A 12,265-nucleotide genomic window follows, 5' to 3' on the forward strand; every position below is an offset into this window, starting at 1 on the left:
GCTGAAAAGGATAAGAACTGTTTAATTAAAATTTCCAAAGTATTAAGGGAAATAGCTAGTACAGGAGAGAGAAATTATTTCTACTGGTTGGAGTCTAGGAGTTTTTATTATTCGTTTATGGGATGTGGGCATCTGGCTGGGCCAGCATTTATTGCCCATCCCTAACTGCCCTTGTTCAGAGGGCATTTTAAGAGTCAATTGCATTGCTGTGGGTCTGGAGTCACATATAGGCCAGACCAGCAGATTCCCTTTCCTGAAGGGCATTCAGGAACCAGATGGGTTTTTACAACAATTGACAATGATCTTGTGGTCATCATCGATCAGACTTTTAATCTCAGATTTTTTTTTGTGTTGGATTCAAATTTCACCATCTGCTGTGGTGGGATTCAAACCCAGATCCACCAAAGCATTACCCTGGGTCTCTAGATTCCCAGTCCAGTGGCAAAACCACTACGCCACTGTTCCCACACCCCGCCCCCCACCCCCCAACCCCCTCCAGGAGGCGTGGTCTAAAAATTAGAGCCAGAGTTTTCTGGAGTGAAATTGGGAAACACATCCAGACACGAACAGCGGTAGAAGTTGAGAACTCTCTTCCACAAACAGCAATTGGTGTTAAATTCAAATCCGAGATTGATAGATTTTTGTTAACCAAGGGGTATTAATGGATATGGGGCAAAGGAGGGTATATGAAATCAGCCATGATCTCACTGAATGGCAGCAAAACACACTCAAAGGGCCGAACAGCTCCCTCCTGTCCCTAGAAGCTTCATGGTAATAATTGAAAGAAAGAAATAGAAGGAGTTGTAGCCATATAGACCCTTTCACAACTTCACAATCTCAAAGCACTTACAACAACTTAAGCACTTTTGAAGTACAGTCACTATTGTAATGTAGGGAATGGGACCTGCAATTTGTACACAGCAAGCTCCCACAAACAGTAATGTGATAAATGACAAGATCACCTTTTCAATGATTGTCGCCATCAGTCACTCACTGGAACAGAGCTTTAATATTGCAGAAAAGAGAGACATGTTGCTGGAGTTTCTCATCTTGCACTCATCAGGGCAAATGCAAGAATGCCAAATTTCAAGCCAGCATAATAAATTATACTACAGGAGAAATGGGTGCTGATTGGAAGGCAAGTTGACTCTGATTGGCTGAGGTGTTGCTGTGGAGAAAGCATTGGGGAACTATAGGCTCCTTAAGCTCCTGGGTAATCTAAAAAAGGCACAAAACTTGAACATATTCCTTTAGTTTGCAGAGAACGTATCACTGTGTGTGAATATACTTTGCTTCAAGCTTGGAAAGACTCTAAGTACATTTACCTGATTTTTAAAAAAATCATTCATAGGATGTGGATGTCGCTGGCTGGGCCAGCATTTATTGCCCATCTTAATTGCCCTTGAGAAGATGGTGGTGAGCTGCCTTCTTGAATCGCTGCAGTCTATGTGGTGTAGGTACACCCACAGTGCTGTTAGGGAGGGAGTTCCAGGATTTTGACCCAGCGACAGTGAAGGATCAGCGATATATTTCCAAGTCAGGATGGTGAGTGACTTGGAGGGGAACTTCCAGGTGGTGGTGTTTCCATCTATCTGTTGCCCTTGTCCTTCTAGGTGGTACTGGTTGTGGGTTTGGAAGGTGCTGTCAAAGGAGCCTTGGTGAATTCCTACAGTGCATCTTGTAGGTGGTACACACTGCTGCTACTGTGCGTCGGTGGTGGAGGGAGTGAATGTTTGTGGATGTGGTGCCAGTCAAGCGGGCTGCTTTGTCCTGGACGGTGTCAAGCTTCTTAAGCGCTGGAATTGCACTCATCCCAGGCAAGTGGGTAGCATTCCATTGATGCAAGATTTCAGTTCAGAGGTGAGAAAAGCTGGGATTGTTCTCCTTGGAGCAGAGCCAATTAAGTAGAGATTTGGTAGAGGTGTTCAGAACTATGAAAGGTTTTGATGGAGTGAATTAACTTGTTTCCAGTGGCAGAAGGGTCAGCAACCAAAGGACACAGATTTAAAGCAATTGGTAAAAGATTCAGAAAATCATCGCATCATCTAAATTTACAGAACAGAAGGAGGCCATTTGGCCCCCTGTGTCTGTGCTAGCTGAAAAACAGGTATCCAACCTAATCCGACGGGGAGATGTGGAGAATATTTTTTATGAAGTGAATTGCTGTGATTTGGAATGCGCTGTCTGAAAGGATGGTGGAGGTAGATCCAAGAATAACATTCAAAAGGGAATTGGGTAAATACTTGAACGGGAAAAAGTTGCTGGGCTATGGGGAAAGAGCAGGAGGAGTGGGACTAATTGGATAGGTCTTTCAAGGAGCTAGCATGGGAACAATGGGCTGAATGGCCTCCGCCTGTGCTGTATCATTCTCTAATTCTATTACGAAGAAAGCCCCTCCATCACTTTCTCAAGCGCAGCATAGTTACAGAGATACAGTGGTATACCTCAACTGCCTCTACCATCTCAATCATTCATTTGTTCAATTAACCCCACCTAAGGACTTGTTTACTTAGTTTACAGGTATAGCTGACGGTGACTTTAAAGTTAATTAGCATTAGTTAGTGCAGGCCATTATCTGGAAAGGGAACATTTGCAGGGCTACAGGAAAAAGGCGCTTGGCCTAAATAGCCAAGTGGTTATGGTACTGGGTTTATAACCCTAAGATCAAAAGTTCAAATCTCACAATGGCAAACTATGAAACAATGTAACTTCATCTGAAACAGATGGAAACAGGTTTACTCAAAAGAGTATCAAAAGTTCAAATCTCACAATGGCAAACTATGAAACAATGTAACTTCATCTGAAACAGATGGAAACGGGTTTGTACTCGAAAGAGTTACATCTTAGTATGGTGATGGCATAGTGGTATTGTCATTGGACTAGTAATCCAGAGACCCAGGATAATGCTCTGGAGACATGGGTTTGAATCCCACCATGGCAGATTGTGGAATTTGAATTTATCGCCGCCATGTTGTGGTATCGGCTGGTCACTTTGACCCCTCCCCCGGACTTTGTCACAAGAATCCAGAGATTGTTAGTCGACTTCTTCTGGGACAAAAGATTGCACTGGGTCGCTGCCGAGGTTCTGAGTCTCCCGCTTAGGGAGGGTGGTCAGGCGCTAGTGTGCCTACGCACACAGGTGGCGACTTTCCGCCTTCAGACCCTGCAGCGATACCTCTACGTCGAGCCTCCTCCTAGATGGTGTGCCCTGATGACGTATTTCTTCCGTCAGGTGCACGGCCTGAATTATGACGTGCAGCTCCTGTTTATAGAACAGCTGGGCCTCGGTGGCTCCTTGCAGGCGTTGCCCGTCTTTTACCAGGACCTGATCAAAGTCTGGAAAGTGGTCGCCTCGCGACGCAGCTCTCCCCCGTCAGGAGTAGCGGCTATCGTCAGAGAGCCGCTGCTCAGGAATCCGCCCCTCCGTCCTTTTCAGTGGTTGGCGGAGAGGAGGGCTGTGGCCGCAGGGGTGACCAGAATCGGGGACGTGCTGGGTGGCGGAGGACTGGGCTGGATGCTCCCGCAGGAGTTGGCGCGACGCGCGTCTGTGAGTGTCCAGGTCGCAGCCGATGCCATCCAAGACCTGAGAACGGTCGTGCTCGGACCCGACGTTATTTTGGGTCTTGAGGCGGCCCAGGTGTGCAGGTGGTCTTCCGTCTGAGCGTTCCCCTGTTCGGACGGAATTCCACATTGGCCCCAAGCCCCGAACCCTCCCTCGGGTGCTGGTGCCCCGCAATATGAGCCGCCTCGGGGACATGCCCTCTGTGCCTTTTGGCACAGCAAAGAGGAGTTTTTTGTACGGACTGCTGCTGCACACCTTCCATTTTCTCGCCCTTGTCCGTCGACCGGACACGCCCTGGCGTGCCTTGTTGCCGTCCGGCGGCGGAGGCCCCCGATGGGAGGCCCTCTACGGAGGTGTCCTCCCCCTTTCTATCGGAGACCTGGGTTGGAGGGTGTTGCATGCAGCAGTCCCTTATAATAAGAGGATGCATTGGTTCGCGGACTCTCAGGACACGTGCCCTTTTTGCGGTCTTGTGGAGTCCGTGGACCATGTATACATAGGGTGTTGTAGGCTGCACTCCCTTTTTAGTTATTTGAAAAACCTTTTATTGATGTTTTGTTTGCACTTCAGCCCCACGCTCCTGATCTATGGGCACCCGGTGCGGAAGGGGGTCGGGAAGGAGGAGGACCTCCTCGTGAACCTGCTCCTGGGCCTGGCCAAGTTGGCCATTAACAGGTCCAGGCAGCGGGCGATCGACGGGGGAGTCCCGCCCGATTGTTTGTCCCTCTTCCGCGGCTACGTTCGCTGCCGGATGTCCCTGGAGAAGGAGCACGCGGTGTCTGCTGGCACTCTCGAGGCCTTCCGTGCTCGGTGGGCACCGCGGGGACTGGGATGTTTTGTTGACCCCTTTAATCACATTTTGATTTAAAGTTTGTAAGTTTCCTTTAAAACTTTGTTCTTGGTTTTACAGCTGACCTGAATTAGGGGCTGTGCCTGATTTTTCCCAATTTTGTTGATTTGGTTTTCATTTAAAAGATTATCAAGAGTTCAAATCTCACAATGGCAAACTATGAAACAATATAACCTCATCTGAAACAGATGGAAACGGGTTTGTACTCGAAAGAGTTACAGGAAAAAGGCAAGGTGTTGGCACTGGGTGAATTGCCCCTTCAGAGGTCCAGCATGGACACATTAGGCTAAATGGCCTTCTGCTGTGCTGTAACCATTCCATGGTTCTATGAAAACTTGCTGGCTGACTTTGAAGGCATAAGAAAAGGGTTAACTCTTTCATTCAGGAACTTGTGGGGCTGGCCCATTCAACCAGAACTGTGTGATGTAACACAAGTCAAACCATTCACCCCTCAGTATAGACCAGGCGGCAAATCCCAGAAGGATGTCTTGTGGTGCTGTGAGTAGTGTCCCTCCTCTGACTCAGAAACTTTGGGTTCAAATCCTGCTTCAGGGCTTAATGGCCGAGGAAGGTGTGTTCATAATGTGGCCAAACAGCCTGAGTATCAACTTGCAAATCCTTTCAAGATACTGAAGATAGGTGGTAAGAGTGGGAGAGTCTCCTAGTCAGCTATGTTTGAAGTGGATTGCTGTCCCTCAAGCAATATAGAGCTTCGGGTTAATGACCTTCTCCAGGAACAAAACAAGCTATGGGAACAGATGTAAGCATGGGCTTCATCTACCTCAGTCTCTAACCGTGGGGATCTTTCTAAGTCTAAACCTGTGATGGGGTTAAAGATTTGTTTGGCCCCTTCATAATTATTTTCTGGGACATCAGTTTTGAGTCATAGCGCACATCCTCTGACTCAGGGGCATGAGCGCGGACAAGATCTATTTTATAAAGGAGCATAGAACAATTTTTTCTTTGATGGAACGCTGATTCTTTATTATTCATTCATTCCAGGGCTATGGGCGGCACAGGATTTTATTGTCCAACCCCGGTTACCCTGAGAAGGCGATGATGGACAGAGTTCATAATAATTAGGAAATATAAGAATTATTGTAATATTATTGCTCTGCCACTAGATTGCAGTATCTCACTTACTCAACACAGCACCAGGGGTGAAAGTGTCCAGGAGCTGGTATCTTTTTATTGAGCACTCACCCCAGGTAGGCCCTGAGTTATTAACCATTACGCCACCACCTTTATCTGCAAATGTTTAATATAATATGCTTGTACTGAGAATTCCGACCTTTCCAGCAATAGCCACTTCTGAGAATTAATTGCATAGCTGAGCGACTATTGACTTGTTCAATCTTTTATCAATGATGAAGGAAAGAAAGATATGCATTTTTTTTATACAGCACTTTTCAAGACCGGCGGACATTTGAAAGTACTTTCCAGTGTGTTCACAGTTGTAATGTGAAAAGCACTGAAGGCTATTCACACAAACTGCCATGTGATAATGACCAGATAATCCGGTTTTGTCCTGTTGACTGAGGGATAAATATTGGACACGACACCAGGGAGAACTCCCCTATTCTTCTTCAGAACAGTGGCATTGGATATTTTACATCTGGCAGATGGGGCCTTAGTTTATCATCTCATCCAAAAGACGACACTTCTGACAGTGCAGCACTCCTTAAGTACTGCACCAGAGTGACAGCCTTGATTTTTACTCAAACCCTGGAGTGGGACTTGAATCACAGAATAGTCCCAGCACAGAAGGAGGCCATTCAGCTCTCCATGTCTGTGCCATCTCTGTGTAAGAGCATCTCACCTCATCCCAATGCCCTGCCTTTTCCTCCTACTCCTGCAATTTTTTCTTCTTCAGGTAATTATGCAATTCTCTTCTGAAAGCCATGATTGAAGCTGCCTCCACCACACTCTCAGGCAGTCCATTCCAGACCCTATTAATTCCACCAATGGGAACAGTTTCCCCCTATCTATTCTGTCCAAACCCCTCATGATTTTGAACACCTCTATCAAATCTCCTCTCAACCTTCTCTTCTCTAAGGAGAACAGTCCCAACTTCTCCAATCTATCCACGTAACTGAAGTTCCTCATCCCTGGAACCATTCTCATTAATCTTTTCTGCACCGTCTCCAATGCCTTCACGTTCTTCCAATCCAGAACCTTGCAACTCAGAGTCTAGAATTCTAACCACTGATCCACAGCTAACACACCAACCCAACCATCCTGTACCATGTAATTTTCATTTGGGGTTAGATTACTTTTAGCATTGTGGTTAAGGTTAGAATTATGTTTTAGGATTTAGGATAGGGTGAGACTGCCCCTCACCTGGTTCCATGCTATCTCCATATGATGCTTGGGGGGAGATGGTGGCGTAGGGGTAATGTCACTGAGCTGGTAATCCAGAGGCCCAGGCTAATGCTCTGGCGACTTGGGTTCAAGTCCCACCACGATAACTGGTGGCATTTAAATTCAATTAATCTGGAATATGAAGCTAGTCTCAGTATTGGTGACCATGAAACTAACATCAATTGTCATTAAAAATCCATCTGATTCACTAATATCCTTTAGGGAAGGAAATCTGCCATCCTTACTTGGTCTGACCTACATGTGACTTCAGACCCACAGCAATTTGGTTGGCTCTTAACAGCCCTCTGAAATGGTGTGGCAAGCCACTCAGTTCAAGGACAATTAGGGATGGACAACAAATGCTGGTCTTGCCAGCGACACCCACATCCCACCAGATTTGGCTAGAGGATCACAAGCAATGGCTTCTGTCACACTACCACCCCTGGTGTCCCTCAAGGATGGCCCTTTCTATTTCTTATCAGTCTGCTGTCCGACATATCCGAAAACACAACTTCAGGTTCCACGTGAACACTGAGAAAGTTGCCGTTTATTGCTTCAATTCTGAACGAACTTCACCAATTCGGAATATGACAGATATTGATCGCAATGATAGGTTGAGAATCTGCAAACCAGTTAATACAGAGTGTGATATATGAACTTCAGTCATCGCCAGTGCGATGTCAAGTCCGTAGGCTGTATGTCCCAATGACTGGTAGTTGTATCAAACAGCATGCTCCTTCTGTTGTCCACAACTAGCAGAGTATTGTACCCAAGTAGCATGTGCTTGCAAAACTGAGAACGTAATGTCTAACAGGAGATGTGATCGGACAGCACTTGCTGAACAATCCTGAGTGTACTAAGAATTACACTAACGCCCAATTCAACATTAATCAGGCTCACAATGTGGCTCACCTATGCTTGCTAGAAGCTACATATGTTCATAAGCAGGGACTGTCCTCTGCAGGTAAAAGAAACATGTTCAGGCATTCTGCCATTTTGAATTAAAAAGAGTCAGGGACAATAGTTAAAAGCAAAGTACTGTGGATGCTAGAAATCTAGAACAAAAACAAAAATACTTTCAAAAATTATTTTAGCCCATTTCAATCCCTTCCCCCCACCCCACCCACACTAGGGCCATTTGCCACTAGCTGCTTCCCTTAATGTCTCCATTAGCACATCCTTTAGATAATATCACCACCGTCAACACCCCTTTGTCCTTTTGTCTATGACATCTTTGGCAGTCTCTTCTTGGCTCCATCTATCACTGGCCCCCTATCGAGCTCTCCTGTCCCACCCCCTTCTACCAGCTTATATTTCATCTCATTTCTATATGTCTTAGTTCTGATGAAGGGTCATACTGACTCGAAACGTCAACTGTATCCCTCTCCGCAGATGCTGTCAGACCTGCTGAGTTTTTCCAGGTATTTTTGTTTTTATTCGGGGACAATAGTTCCCTGGTGCATTTTCCGTGGCAATGCCTCAACCGATCAGTCGACTTGCCAACCAAACAATACCCTTTTCCCCTGCAGAAGAATTGTTGCTCCCTTTGAAATTTGACATTCTTGTGAATCTGTCCTGATGAGTGCAAGATGAAAAGCTTCAACAGCATATCTCTTTTTTCAGCAATAATTGATATTTGCTACAACATCTGTCATTCACTTGTCAAATTGACCCTGTCTGCTGATAATTTATATATTCAGTTTGTAACTTCGCTGACTGTTATTTTGAAGTTAATAAACAATTTCTGGTGTTCAATTGTTGGCTAACCTTGAAGATTTGACTCAACGTTCACGTGTCTTATGGGGATGATCAATTCAATTGAAACTGAGTGGTGTAACATAGTTGAACAGGTCATAAATCTCAGGCCATTCCTTGATGGAGTTGAGGTAAAGGGGTTAAGGATTTTGCATGGTTCCTCAATAAATATTTGTTGGGACACTGATTCCAGTGTTTTTACACTCTTTTGACTTAGAGGCAGGAAGACAACCGACATTAATTTTAGAAAGAAGCAGACTAGAACATATCCTTTATTTCAAACATTGATTTATTTTGTTCACTCATTCTTTGGATTTTGGCATGGCTTTCAAAGCTAACAACACCACAATTATATTGGTCTTTTAATGTAATAAAATTTATCATGGCTCTTTACAGACAGGTTACGAAACAAAATTTGACACTGAGCCACACAAGGAGAAACAAGATACATATATTATCCATCCTAATATATATGAGGAGCTGGTGCGATCAGTTGGTTAGATGACTCACGTGGATCAGATTGATGCCAACAGCATGGGCTTCAACAACATGTCTCATTCCATCTGAGGTAGACTTGGGACCTGCCTCCTCACCCTACCCATAGTAAAAAAAATCATGGCACTTAGTCATTGTTCAGTGAATAATCACTAAGGAACTGTCTTCAGGCAGAGAACTGAAAATACCTCCCCACACTGAAACACTGACCCCTTTCCCCATTGAACCCTGCCCCTCACCTACTGAGCCCCACCCCTTCTCCCTACTGAAGCCCCACCCCCTCTCCCCACTGACACCCCATCCCCCCTCCCCACTGACACCCCACCCCCTCTCCCCACTGACACCCCACCCCCTCTCCCCACTGACACCCCATTCCCCCTCCCCACTGACACCCCACCCCCTCTCCCCACTGAAGCCCCACCCCCTCTCCCCACTGACACCCCACCCCCCTCCCCACTGAAGCCCCACCCCCTCTCCCCACTGAAGCCCCACCCCCTCTCCCCACTGACACCCCATCCCCCCTCCCCACTGACATCCCACCCCCTCTCCCCACTGACACCCCATCCCCCCTCCCCACTGACACCCCACCCCCTCTCCCCACTGACACCCCATCCCCTCTCCCCACTGAAGCCCCACCCCCTCTCCCCACTGACACCCCACCCCCCTCCCCACTGAAGCCCCACCCCCTCTCCCCACTGAAGCCCCACCCCCTCTCCCAACTGAAGCCCCACCCCCTCTCCCCACTGAAGCCCCACCCCTCTCTCTGCAGCCCCGCCCCCCCGCAGGATTCTGGATCAAGGGATAAGGGGTGAACCCGGAGTCTGTTACTGCACATTCAACCGTCCTGGCGGGAGGAGGGAGGAGGGAGGAGGGAGGAACGCGCGGCGAAAGAAGTTTCTCCGGCGCTCGGAACGCGCGGGAACTCGGTGCTGCGAGCCGGCTGCCGGGGACGGGGGGGGGGAGGGGGGCGGATGTGTCGCCATGACCGGGGGCGGGGAGAAGAGCTGGGTCCACGTTTGGCCGCCATTTTGGTGCGGGGCAGCCACTGCCTCCTGTCCTGCTCTGTGACTGGCGGAGCGGCCGAGCCCTGACCGGGCACCCGGGTTTGTCATTGACGGCGGGGCAGCGGGACGGAGTGGAGGGTAAGACCAATGATCGAAGGTGGTAAAATTGTGTGGGGGGGGGGGGGGGGGCGGATGTGACTCCATGACCGGGGGCGGGGCGAAGAGCTGGGTCCACGTTTGGCCGCCATTTTGGTGCGGGGCAGCCACCTCCTCCTGTCCTGCTCTGTGATTGGTGGAGCGGCAGAGCCCTGGCCGGGCACCCGCGTTTGTCATTGACGGCGGGGCAGCGGGACGGAGTGGAGGGTAAGAGCAATGATCGAAGGTGGTAAAATTGGGGGGGGGGGGGGCGTCACTGACTCTAGAGGATCCGACCGCCCAGAGAAAGACAGGGTGTATGTGATGTGTGGGGATGTATATGTACATCAATGGTTTGAAGCCAGTGAAGGGAAGTGTACGGAATCCTGGGCTTTATTAAGAGGAGCAGGGGGAGAGGTGGAAGGAGGTTGTGGGACGGTAGTTAGACCTCAGCTGGAGCCCTGCCAGCGGTCGGTGGGGGTGTGGGGGGGGGGGGGGTGGGCCCGCACTTCAGGGTTTAGACTTTAGAGCATGGGGCATGGGGCAGATGGAGCACATGCTGGTTCCACAGCTTCCTGGCACCTGGTCACCAGCTTGAGGGACAACCCTGCACCCACCCCCGCTCCACCTCAGGACAGGTCTGACCAGGAGCACCCCCCCCTGGCTCCACCTCAGGACACGTCTGACCAGGAGCCCCCACCTGCTCCACCTCAGGACAGGTCTGACCAGGAGCACCCCCCCCCTGGCTCCACCTCAGGACACGTCTGACCAGGAGCCCCCACCTGCTCCACCTCAGGACAGGTCTGACCAGGAGCCTCCCCCCTGGCTCCACCTCAGGACAGGTCTGACCAGGAGCCCCCACCTGCTCCACCTCAGGACAGGTCTGACCAGGAGCCCCCACCTGCTCCACCTCAGGACAGGTCTGACCAGGAGCACCCCCCCCCTGGCTCCACCTCAGGACACGTCTGACCAGGAGCCCCCACCTGCTCCACCTCAGGACAGGTCTGACCAGGAGCCTCCCCCCTGGCTCCACCTCAGGACAGGTCTGACCAGGAGCCCCCACCTGCTCCACCTCAGGACAAGTCTGACCAGGAGCCCCCACCTGCTCCACCTCAGGACAGGTCTGACCAGGAGCCCCCACCTGCTCCACCTCAGGACAGGTCTGACCAGGAGCCCCCACCTGCTCCACCTCAGGACAGGTCTGACCAGGAGCCCCCACCTGCTCCACCTCAGGACAGGTCTGACCAGGAGCCCCCACCTGTTCCACCTCAGGACAGGTCTGACCAGGAGCCCCCACCTGCTCCACCTCAGGACAGGTCTGACCAGGAGCCCCCACCTGCTCCACCTCAGGACACATCTGAGCAGGAGCCTCCCCCCTGGCTCCACCTCAGGACAGGTCTGACCAGGAGCCCCCACCTGCTCCAACTCAGGATACGTCTGACCAGGAGCCCCAACCTCAGGACACGTCTGACCAGGAGCCTCTCCCAGCTCCAGCTCCACCTCAGGACACGTCTGACCAGGAGCCTCCCCCCCCTCCCCCCTGCTCCACCTCAGGACACGTCTGACCAGGAGCCTCCCCCAGCTCCAGCTCCACCTCAGGACACGTCTGACCAGGAGCCTCCCCCCCCCCCCCTCCCCCCTCCCCCCTGCTCCACCTCAGGAAACGTCTGACCAGGAGCCCCCACCTGCTCCACTTCAGGACATGTCTGTCCAGGAGCCTCCCCCCTGCTCCACCTCAGGACACGTCTTACCAGGAGCCCCCCCCTCCCCCCTGCTCCACCTCAGGACACGTCTGACCAGGAGCCCCCCCCCCTCCCCCCTGCTCCACCTCAGGACACGTCTGACCAGGAGCTTCCCCCCCCGCTCCACCTCAGGACACGTCTGGCCAGGAGCCTCCCCCCGATCCACCTCAGGACACGTCTGACCAGGAGCCTTCCCCCTGCTCCACCTCAGGACATGTCTGGCCAGGAGCCTCCCCTGCTCTTATGACAACAGCACACAAAAAAATTACTGCCGATGCTGGAATTACTCAGCAGCCCTTTTGGCGTCTGCGGACAGAGAAACATCTAACCTTTCGAGTCCAGTGTGAGTCTTCTACGGAAC

At 50.4% G+C, this 12,265-nt stretch overlaps 2 protein-coding genes across 3 annotated transcripts in view; one reads left to right on the top strand and one right to left on the bottom strand.

Moving 5' to 3' along the window:
- Positions 1 to 984, bottom strand: part of LOC121276847 — a 48,327-nt gene extending 47,343 nt beyond the window's left edge. The window contains exon 1 of the mRNA XM_041185407.1: positions 963 to 984. The gene's annotated coding sequence lies outside the window, so the exon portion shown is untranslated. The remainder of the gene's footprint in view (positions 1 to 962) is intronic.
- An 8,903-nt stretch (positions 985 to 9,887) lies between these two features.
- The window catches only part of slc5a6a (solute carrier family 5 member 6a), a 79,658-nt gene continuing 77,280 nt past the window's right edge, over positions 9,888 to 12,265 (top strand). Inside the window, exon 1 of one of the 2 annotated variants that reach the window (XM_041185965.1) lies at positions 9,888 to 10,165. The gene's annotated coding sequence lies outside the window, so the exon portion shown is untranslated. Of the gene's footprint in view, positions 10,166 to 10,327; positions 10,391 to 12,265 lie in introns of those variants that run through there. The other variant, XM_041185966.1, reaches the window with a different exon arrangement.

The sequence above is a fragment of the Carcharodon carcharias genome, chromosome 4, assembly GCF_017639515.1.
Source record: "Carcharodon carcharias isolate sCarCar2 chromosome 4, sCarCar2.pri, whole genome shotgun sequence".
Taxonomy (NCBI): Eukaryota; Metazoa; Chordata; class Chondrichthyes; order Lamniformes; family Lamnidae; genus Carcharodon; species Carcharodon carcharias.